Raw genomic sequence first — 10,736 nt, forward strand, 5'->3', positions numbered from 1 at the left:
CGGGAAGAGGCACTCACGGTCCGGTGAGTGACAGCTACATAACAAACGGCAATATGTTGCTGAACGTACCATGGTCTTTAAACATACCTATTTATGTATGCATTGTTGCCAACCTTTAACAAACGGCCTCTGGGAGTCTCAGTGTAGAAGTGGGCGTGAGGGGGCGGGGGTTCCGCGAATCGCGACATTTTGGCCCCGCCCCCATATGACGTAATGACACAAACGCGTCATTTCAGCACGGAGGGCGAGCCAAAATGACGTGATTCCCGGAGAATCCCATCATGGAGGCTTCAAATCTGCCCACTCCACTAGAAAGTGGGCAGATGCGGGAGAATTGTCAGCTCTCCCGGGAGTCCGGGAGACCCACCCGGAATTCGGGAGTCTCCCGGGCATTCCGGGAAAGTTGACAAGTATGTATTTATGAATATTAAAGTGGACCCATCTCTTAGTTTTGTCTTGTCAAACTTTTTGCTCTACACATCCAGTATATAGAACCTATCTATGTGATGTTTATATGCTCTACCTGTATTTGTCTGGGGCTTTGTCTGAATGCTCCAATTTCTTCCGACAGTCTGAGAACCAGGCCCGGACCTTCCACTAGGCAGCTGCCTAGGGCGCCGGGACCTGGGGGGGGTGCCGGGACCTGGGGGGGCGCCGGGACCTGGGGGGCGCCACTGACAAATTTTTATAAATGAAAGAGGCCTACAATAGACTTTCTTCATTGTTTGGGGGCGGCCGGCGGCTGTTTCAATGTGTCAGAGATGTCAGTCTGTCAGTGACAGACAGTGTGTATAAAGTTATGTGCAGGCCCCGCCCCCTCCCAGCATGCTCTGCTCCACCCCCCTCTGAGAAGAAGGTGAGGAGCGGCCATTGCTGAGCTGACAGAGGGAGTCTCCTGTATCTACTGCTGACCATCCAGGAGGTAAGATAAATAGGTAATAAATGTTATATTGTAATTAAAATATTTATGAAATAGGGTGCTCCATCCAGGAGCAATAACTGAGGGAGTGTAGTGGGGAAGTAAAAGCTTTTGTCATCCTGCAGCCCACTTCCAGCGCTGGATATATATGTGTTTAAAAAAAATCCAAATTTATATAGTATATGTCGTGTAATGTACAGGAAACAGAAAATGTGTCATTTTCATATTCATAATCTATGATTTCTATTTTTCTCCTCATAGTCAGCTTCTATTGCTGTGCAAAAAATACAGGTGTAGCCGGGGGCTGTTATATTTCTTAATTTGTACAGGTTACACCTGTATTTTTAAGGCTACCAGCTACATAGCAATACAAAAGAAGGATGTGGCTAAAAATAGAAGTCACAGCTTAAATTACAATATATATTATTATATCAGAAAGTCATTTTTAAATGAATTACAGCTGTTACTGCAGTAACTTGTCATCGGGCAGAAGTGGAGCTTGGACAGTGTTGAAAGCATCCGGCATCAGTGCACCTGGACTGCAGTCTGCCAGCCAGGAGAAGGTGAGTTGGTATTTTTTTTTACACTCCACCTTGAACCAAATACTGACATATTTATGTATATATTGTTTGTTTTAGACCGCCAGAGTATTGGGGGAGGGGGAATGGTTGTCTGAAACTTTTCCTAGGGTGCTTAGAGACCTTGCACCGGCCCTGTCAAGAATGTACTAGGAGGCTAATTGGCTTCTGCCAAAATAAACGTGTGTGTGTGTTAATATGTGGTCACTATTTATAGGTTACCACCACCTGGGTCAAATGGGATGCCAAATAATAGAATTTAATGTCTGGAAAGCCCCTGCCTCCCCGAGCATGTGGTCACTATTTAGATAACTTTCTAAAAAAATAAATGTAATGTAATTCTGGGATCCTGCGTGAGGTTTGTTCCTCTCTAGCAACATTAAATCATTCCCTCCTGGTCAACTGGCTGCATTAAGAGAAATCAGAATCATCTCGATCCGTTATACTCTTTGCTATGTGTACAGCTCTGCAGAATATGTTGGGACTTACCAGTAAATAACACTAGTTATGTGTCTGTAAAAAACATCGGATATGTGCTGTTAATTCATCACTAAACGGGACGAACTCTTTACTTCCAAAGCATCTAACGCTCGCACCTACTCCGGGCAGATATAAAAAATCTACTGAGACCCATCTCTATTAAAATGAATGTAAACTCTCCAGCCGGTCACATAATAGATATTCTTACAAGATAAAAAAAATGCAAAAAGCTCAGAAAATGTTCTATTTTTGAGAGAGTTTTTAACCAGCAGAAATAGACGTGTCACCAGTAATAATGTATCTTTATTCTGTAAGGTTCTTGTAAGCAAATGATTTGGAAAATGAAATAATAAGCAACATTTGTGATTTAAGCAACATTTGTGATTTTAGCATGACTGCCAAATCAATTAGAAAGATCTAAGACGTATAATGGAAACTGCCAGGAGCGAAATAGGAAAGAGTGATTGATTTGTCGGACGGAGACGCAGATGTGTAATAAGGTGAAGGTTCAAGCTGCCAGCCCTGAGGGTAGATACTGTATCAGGGGACAAATGCAGGATTTGTAGAGGGGGGTTTTCACGCCACGCCACCAGTGGCTATAATATTAGACAGTGCTTGGATGCTCTCCAACTCTTCCTATCCCCCATAATATACATGGGCAATGCTGCGTGCACTACTGTTAGGTGCACGTAGCTCTCCCTATTCAAGCAGAGCCGTGTGCAGCGGGGGCAGGGTCCAGCCACCTCAATTATACAGTGCTCCAGGCTTGGAGGGGGGTTTCCAGGCACTAGAAACCCCTCTTGGTTTGCCTATGTGTATGAAGCGCTACGGAATCTGCAGGCGCTATATAAATAAATCATGATGATGTATTCTGCAGCTGATTGGATGCGGCCAGACCAATGAGCTGCTGCCTGCAGGACACGGCCCTTTCTAAGTTGCTTAAATAGCTAAAGCCGATCAGTCATCTACCTCTCTTTTGCTCATTATCAGATGTAACATAACTGGAGCAATATGCAAGAAAAAAATAAGCAAAGAGGGGTTAAGTACAGGGGAGAAGGCTGACAAAATTGCAGGGGTTATTCAACAGTAGATAATAAAAATGATAACTCCTAGTATGCCAGGAAAAAGAATCAGGGCTTATATGATCCAACCTGCATAGCCACGGCCCCATTCCACCAAACCATGTCAGCCGTAAGCCCCTTGTGGCCACAGAAAGTCTGTGAAAGTATTTTGGGGAATAGATACTAGATATGTTTTAGCTTTGGAACACCCCTCTGGGCTCTGTCGGCACTGTGACCCCCTCCCCCTGCCATCACATGACATGCTAAGAGCTATGTGCCTGTGTCTGCAGAAGACCGACAGTGTCTGTGTCTGGCAGTCATGTTTGTTTGCCGACCAGAGAGATTTTGAAAAGGAGATATGATTTGTAGGAGGATAGCTAGGAAAAATGACTATCCATAACATTATTGAAAGGTACTTAACTTGCTACTTAAAGAAAAAAAGGAACTAAAACTTCTACCTGGGATTGCTGCTTTACAGGTGGGTAATGGATTGTGTAAAATTACAACACCCACAGCATACATGAATACAATTAACAGCACAGTTATCATAATGTTCATTTCAGCAACATAATACATTACTTTCATTCTATACGGCGCAGGCTGAGTGTGTCTGATTAAAGACAAACAGTAAATCACTAAGTAGACGACATAAATGCATGGCCATAATTAAGCATACAATAATCTGTGTTGTTAATTTCAGATAAGCAATTTCTCTGCAGCGTGAGTGATGCGATTCTGTCTTCCTCCTATTTGGTGCTCAGCAAATAAAGGCACAGCGCAGCTAGTTGTGTCACGTTGTCCTCGGATAGAGGCGCGTTTTGCCTTCAATTGTTAAGAATACACTCTGCAGCTGTTGCATGCTTTTTGCACTTAGCACAGAACTCAATGTCATTTTCTACATGAATGGTAATTACGTGTCGCTTTAATAATTAAGTAACCTTGAATATGCTATGCATGGTTGTTGTTGCTTAGAAAAGATGGGACACTGTTAAGAAACACAAAGTTTATGTTCATATTGCATAGCACCCGACAGGCAGCGGAACAGTGGGCGTGGCCATGTTTGGGTGGGAGTGTGGTCACGACATGATCGGGCAGATTGTGTGACTAATACCTATGCTTCCGAAAGGGACATGCTCTGCTGCTGCCAAGGGGCTTATCTATCTCCACCCATGGGTGTGTCTTGTGCCTCCCCGGGGCATGTCCTGCCCCACCAGATAGAACCTATAGTACTACATGCCCCCAGTGGCCGTATAGCGTAGCAGGGCTGAAAGGAAGATTATTTTTATGTCACTGTTATGGCAGCGTCGGCATTAACCAAACAGCGCAGCAGCTAAATTACTTCTGCACTACTTGATAAATAATATGGTGCCCTATGGGGGCCCAAATACTTGTGATCATGGGATGAATGCATAAAGCCCTTTCACTGCAAGAAGTGTTATATTGTGTTGATAGAGCTTGATTAATAACCCCCTAAATTTTTTAACTATCAAAAATTTACCAAACTTTAACAAATTCTTATTGTACTTTGAATAACTTATTAAAAAAAGCTAAATAAAATATACATAAATAACAATGAAAATGTAGTTATTGACATATGGACTTACTGACTAGTGCATCTGTGCTAGCCCACGTCATATCGTGCACAAGCCAGCAGAAGAATGAGTAATGACTATTATTATATGCTGGAGAGTGGCAGCCATTTTCTTGTAGTGCACGTCTTCCTCCTACTAAAAACGTGGCTGAAACTCATTGTTATATATGTTTCTGAGAGGTCGGTTATCTAGAAGAAACACTTTTCCTTTATGACAGCGAGGGGCCATTTTCTTGTAGTCCAGTAGAGACAGTCAGGATTGCGAAGATTTGCCTACCTTCCAATGAGTCTGGGAGGTCTCCCAATATTACAAATATTAAGAAATGGAATATTAAGAGGTAGATCTATATTTTAGTTATTGACTTTTAAGTAGGAAATTAAATTGTGTATCAAACTTTACAAATTATACCAAGTTGTGGCAATCTGAGTTCAGCATAAATCTTATCATTGTGTGATTTTGTTTGGTCAATTTAGTCAGTATATATTTCTAAGCATTCACTATGCCATTCCAAGCACCCAAATGCAATTTCATTCATCATTCGTAACAACCACTGAATAGCAGGTTCACTGCTCGTGCTCACTGATCCATGACTTCTAGAAATATTTGGATCATTTAGACACTAGATATTAGATATATTGCGAACACTATGGGTTTTAGAATAAACGTTTTGCTTTTATGAATCGTCCAATTAATAGAAATGCAAAATCAATTTTTTTAACATGTATGATTTATTGGCAAATTCACTAAACAGATCAATTGCTCAATTATACAATCAGTAAATTGCAGCCTTTTAAGTCACAGAATGAGTTCAATTCAATCCTGCAATAATTACAGAACTTACTCATGTACTGAATATGGGTATGCAGATAAGATAAGCAACCAAATGAATAATTGACATGAAAGATGTTTTGAGGACAGATTTCTTACTGAAAAGCCAGAGTCGATGAGCCAGAGTCCTTTAAACCAGGCGGACTGTGCGACCAACCAACTGACGCACAGCGCAACAATCACGGCTGATCGTTTTCCAATCGCCATGGTCTTGTTTTTTGTAATACTGCTAGTGCGGGTGCAGATGTTATAGGGTGCTGGCTTCTCTACATGGTTGGTCTACACCTTGTCCTCTAGTCCATACGGTGCAGATGTCCTGCTGCAAGGAGGCAGAGACCAATAGGAGAGGTTATCCATTCGTTTGAGAGTGACGGAGGGTGAGAGTGACGGAGGGCGAGAGTGACGGAGGGCGAGAGTGACGGAGGGCGAGAGTGACGGAGGGCGAGAGTGACGGAGGGCGAGAGTGACGGAGGGCGAGAGTGACGGAGGGCGAGAGTGACGGAGGGCGAGAGTGACTGAGGGCGAGAGTGACTGAGGGCGAGAGTGACGGAGGGCGAGAGTGAGAGAGAGTGTGTGACGGAGGGCGAGAGAGAGCGTGTGTGACGGAGGGCGAGAGAGAGAGAGAGAGCGTGTGTGACGGAGGGCGAGAGAGAGAGAGAGAGAGAGAGAGAGAGAGAGAGTGTGTGACGGAGGGCGCGAGAGAGAGAGAGAGAGAGTGTGTGACGGAGGGCGAGAAAAAGAGTGTGTGTGACGGAGGGCGAGAGAGAGAGAGAGTGTGTGACGGAGGGCGAGAGAGAGAGAGTGTGTGTGACGGAGGGCGAGAGAGAGTGTGTGTGTGTGACGGAGGGCGAGAGAGAGTGTGTGTGTGTGACGGAGGGCGAGAGAGAGTGTGTGTGACGGAGGGCGAGAGAGAGTGTGTGTGACGGAGGGCGAGAGAGAGAGAGATAATATATATTAACTTTCCATAATTTTATTATCCTGGACAGACAGTGGCATCAATTGATTAATCTCCCCTATAATGTGAACAGTGGGAAACTGAATCTGTACCCCAAATTAATTTCCTGTGGTTGGCATGGTGAGGGATTAACCTTTTAGTGTCCCACTACCACGTGCAGCAGGAACTGATGTGGATGAATATACATTCCTTTAGAGGAGGGGATTTGGAGGCAGCCTAATGCTTTAGAAGACCTTAGCACATCCCCCCCCCCTACTCTATATCTTTCACATTCCATTACTATCAAATTGATTTATTTAGCTGAATTGTAACAATTTTCTCACAGTAACAAAGAAATCAATAAAATATATGTTTTAATTACATTGTGATACATCTCAAGCAGTGCAGCCCACAAATACACTTCTGTTGTTATTCTGTATTAGGCACGCCCGTCAGCTGTAGGCCTAATACAGAGGACGGAGCCAATACCCAGACTTCTCTCACTTTGTACTTTCTCCTCCGCAGTAAGTTCTGCTGATGTGATTCATACCCAGGTGTGAGGCTGCTGCTGTGTGTGACACACAAATCCATATACTGTATAATAGACATTTATTTGCATAGGTAATGCTCTCCTAAAAGATACACAACTACACCAGTAAGTATATTAATTGCAAATATATAGTGTCACTGAGATATGGGTATCTTCTGTATTGTACTCTCCATTTATTATATAGGGACTCCTAAGACTTAAGTATACCCAAGAAACTATTGCTTCCTTTTGGTGATAAAATAAATAACAAATTCCTACTAATTCTGTTAATTATCAGAGTGAATGGGAGGAATATATATATATATATATATATATATATATATATATATATATATATAGCCTCTATATTGTGACAGAAGCACTTTGAAATTGGCAAATGGCAGGTGTATATGTCCCAGGCTGTCTGTCTTGCTTTTAAATCCCAGGGAGATTGATGGTTTTTGGGAAAAGCTTCCCAAAGAGTATGTTTAGCTTTAAGAAAATACAGGTAAGAGTCCCTGGGGTGTAAATGGAGAGAGAAGGGTGGGCTCCATTTACAAAAGCCCAGTCCGGGTCTTCTGATCCCCCAGTCTGACAACAGCCTGATTAATTTTTTTGGTCCTGAAAAGATGTGTTCAAAAGGTGTCAGATCAGTCTCAGGCTCTCTCAGACCTGGGGAGGAGGTTGGATGCTTCCTGGGAGACACTGCAAATGGTGACCAATTAGCTCTATATTTTGTATGTGTGTGGGACACAAGGTCCTTCAAAGAAGAGAGGGTGTTCCTATGTGTCAGCCAAAACCTTGGACTTGTGCGACTTCTATGCTGCTGTTCACTACCATCTACCCCAGGAGATGGCACCTGTTCCCCTAACCCAGTTACAATATATATCATATACAGCATTATAAAATGATTTTATTAGCCATAAACTATATATAACTTGCTCAACAAAGTTCCCTTCTTGGAAAAACAACACATTTGACCTTGGAATGAAATAGTTGCCTCAAAGTCCCTGAGCAGTTTCATATTTCAGAGAATTTTCTTTTTCATCTGCACGTTCAGTGGCAACAGAAACCTTTAAAGTAAAAAGAGAAAGATTGTAGTAGATATGAAATATATATTAAAAAAAACCCTAACTTTAAACATCATACTCAGCAGTTTATAAAAATCTCTTCTCTTTCCATTCTTGTAATATTTATTATTTTTGTCCTTTTTTTTTCTCAGCACTTAATTCCATTACAACTTGGTGTAAATAGAAATACATGATTGAGTGCAAATTACATCATTGTCTTTCTTTCATTTACAAAACAGCATCGACTTGTGCTCTAAGGGCCCAATTCACGTCTGGACATAAGTCCATTTGTGTAGCGTATCTTGCGTGAAGTAGCCTTGCGCATACTCAGAAAAAGACCTTACGGTAGTGAATGCATTTGCTACAATTTATGTCTGAACGCAGATGAGGCAGAGTCAAGAGTTGGGTTTCTCGTAAGAGCGCTTGTTCTCAGCCGTATCGGTTGCACCCACTACAGAGAATGTGTAAATGCCGACTGATAATGGGGCGGACTGCCGAGTATAGTCCTTGTTTTACAAAGTACACATTTGCATGCCACTAGCTGTCACAGGACAACTGTATATTATTAAGATAAACTATATGAACCCATTATGGGCCTGTGTCGGGTGTAGTACCTATTAACGGTACTGACTACCCCGACACATGAGACAACGACATTAGGAGTCCGACTGAAGAGTAGCCCGACCTGCAAAAAAAACTACTTACCGGAATGCAGATGACTTCAGATGACCACTCGCTGTGTTGCCGGCTGGCGAAAATGACGTCATCAGCAAGCGGGACTCGGCTTAAAGCGGCGATGGATGGAGCCGCCTGTCATTGATGGCATGTAAAAACTATTTTAGGGGTTAGGGATATTAGGGTTAGGATTCGGGTTAACCCTAATCCTACACTGCGATTTGGAGTTGAGCTAGGACACTGAACTCTCAACTCTAGATCTGACCACACATTTTAAATTTGCCCCAATGCAGAGCAACATGGTTTTGGCAAAGTACACATACACCTGAATGATGTCAGAGAATTGGTAGCGTATCCTGCATATCACAGGAAACACTGGATGACGCAGAATGACGTACGCGAGTGAGATATAACAGAGGAGGGAGAGGTCTCCACATCTGTGATTGACACAGAAATATTCAATGACTTACTGAAAAGATATCCAGGGCCGTTGGAGCGGACGCTTGCAGCTTATAAGACCAATGAGAAGCTCACTATACGGTATTGGTTATCCACTTCCTTCTCTTCCTTGAATTTATACATTTTATTCGTGGTTCTTTATCTAAAGCATTGTTTACAGAATCAACATTATTTTTATCTTTTGCATTAGCTATAAACTACTTATTTGCAATAAGTAGCACTGGATAATAAGGATTAGAAATGTACAAAAGCCCATAACTTGCACTCTTAGCCCACATGTGGTGCAGTTTATTTAAAAAATAAAATAAAACGTTATCAATTGCATAAAAAAAAGTCTAGTGTATATTATTAATTTTTCAGTGAAAGTGCGAAAAGTGCGATGTGGAACAGTGAATCATTTCAAGAGAGCGCTGAGCCTACAAAACGCTGTGGGACGTGGATCAGCTTCATCAAAGGAGAGGATGTTCCAGAGACCTTGCCTGGAGCTACGACAGTAAGTCAAAATTAACCAGTGACTTTTCTGACCTTTATATATACACATATTTAAAAAATACATTTTATTTTTAGAACCAACAGCAATTTTGATCCAATTAGGTGAAGATATACGGGATTCAATTGATGGTGAAGTCATTCATGAAATCAACTGTTAAAAAAAAAAAGCAAAGAGCAATTCAAGCAGAGCCGTAGAAGAGGCATCGGCCATCGAATTAACCAGAGTCGTTCCAAGAGTGTTAAAAAATAAATACCTTTGAAAGTGCTATTTTGAGCCTTTTATGAATTTTGTATATACACCTTACCTTTTTGAATACTCTTTACCCATACACCAAAGAGTGCTTTATCTACTCTACTCGTCTTCCAGCACCTTCACCAGCTCCAACTACGAGTGGGGATTGGCCACTGACCTCACCGGGAAATTCCCTGCAAAGCCCGCCAGCTCTAATGAAACTATTAAAATTAAAAATCCTGCTTGCTGATCATGACAGTGTGCACCTATACCTTCTACTTTCTATTTAGCTGCGTTCAACTGAGTAAAAGCAGCTGTAACAAAACAAGGTTAGTTTATATAGCAACAGTGATGGTGTTTGGTCTGAACAATGCGACCCAGAGGTCATGGAAAGATCTTAATGAGCATGCCCATAAAATAGTTCAATATACTGTCACTTTAGCTTATCTGATGACTAGTGAGATAGAAGAAAGTTATTTTGGGGTCAGACAAACAAAACCAAACATAATATTCTCAATGATAAATTAGAGTTTGGCAAAAGTTATGTAACTTCAGTTAGCTATGATCATAGACAGCAAAGTTAAGTTTGATTTTTGGATTTAGTTCCTTTCTAAAGAGTACCAATCACCCCTTCACTGAGGGGTTGAGCTACCTTTTAATAGGGGTACCCGAAAAGTAATTCTGATGGCTCTTTCTTCAAGGCAGTGGTCGAATTGGGGGTGTATACGGTGGTATGTCATACAGCCAATTCTCCTTTTGTCTGCATTGCAAAACTATCAACTTCCATTCACCTCCATTCTTCATACCGCCACTTCTAAATTTCCACTTCGACCACTGCTTGAAGGATTATCGATACAGCTATATTCTATCTTCCTTTACAAACCCCA

The 10,736-nt window shown here is 41.9% G+C and overlaps 1 long non-coding RNA gene across 1 annotated transcript; it reads left to right on the forward strand.

Annotated features, from left to right (window-relative positions):
- Nucleotides 1-844: 844 nt before the first annotated feature.
- On the forward strand, nucleotides 845-9,883 carry LOC142103448 (uncharacterized). Its single transcript, XR_012679357.1, has 4 exons — nucleotides 845-935; nucleotides 1,380-1,482; nucleotides 9,486-9,618; nucleotides 9,693-9,883. It is a non-coding gene; the product is annotated as an uncharacterized LOC142103448 (long non-coding RNA).
- Nucleotides 9,884-10,736: the final 853 nt, after the last annotated feature.

The sequence above is a fragment of the Mixophyes fleayi genome, chromosome 10 (genome assembly GCF_038048845.1).
Source record: "Mixophyes fleayi isolate aMixFle1 chromosome 10, aMixFle1.hap1, whole genome shotgun sequence".
Classification (NCBI taxonomy): Eukaryota; Metazoa; Chordata; class Amphibia; order Anura; family Limnodynastidae; genus Mixophyes; species Mixophyes fleayi.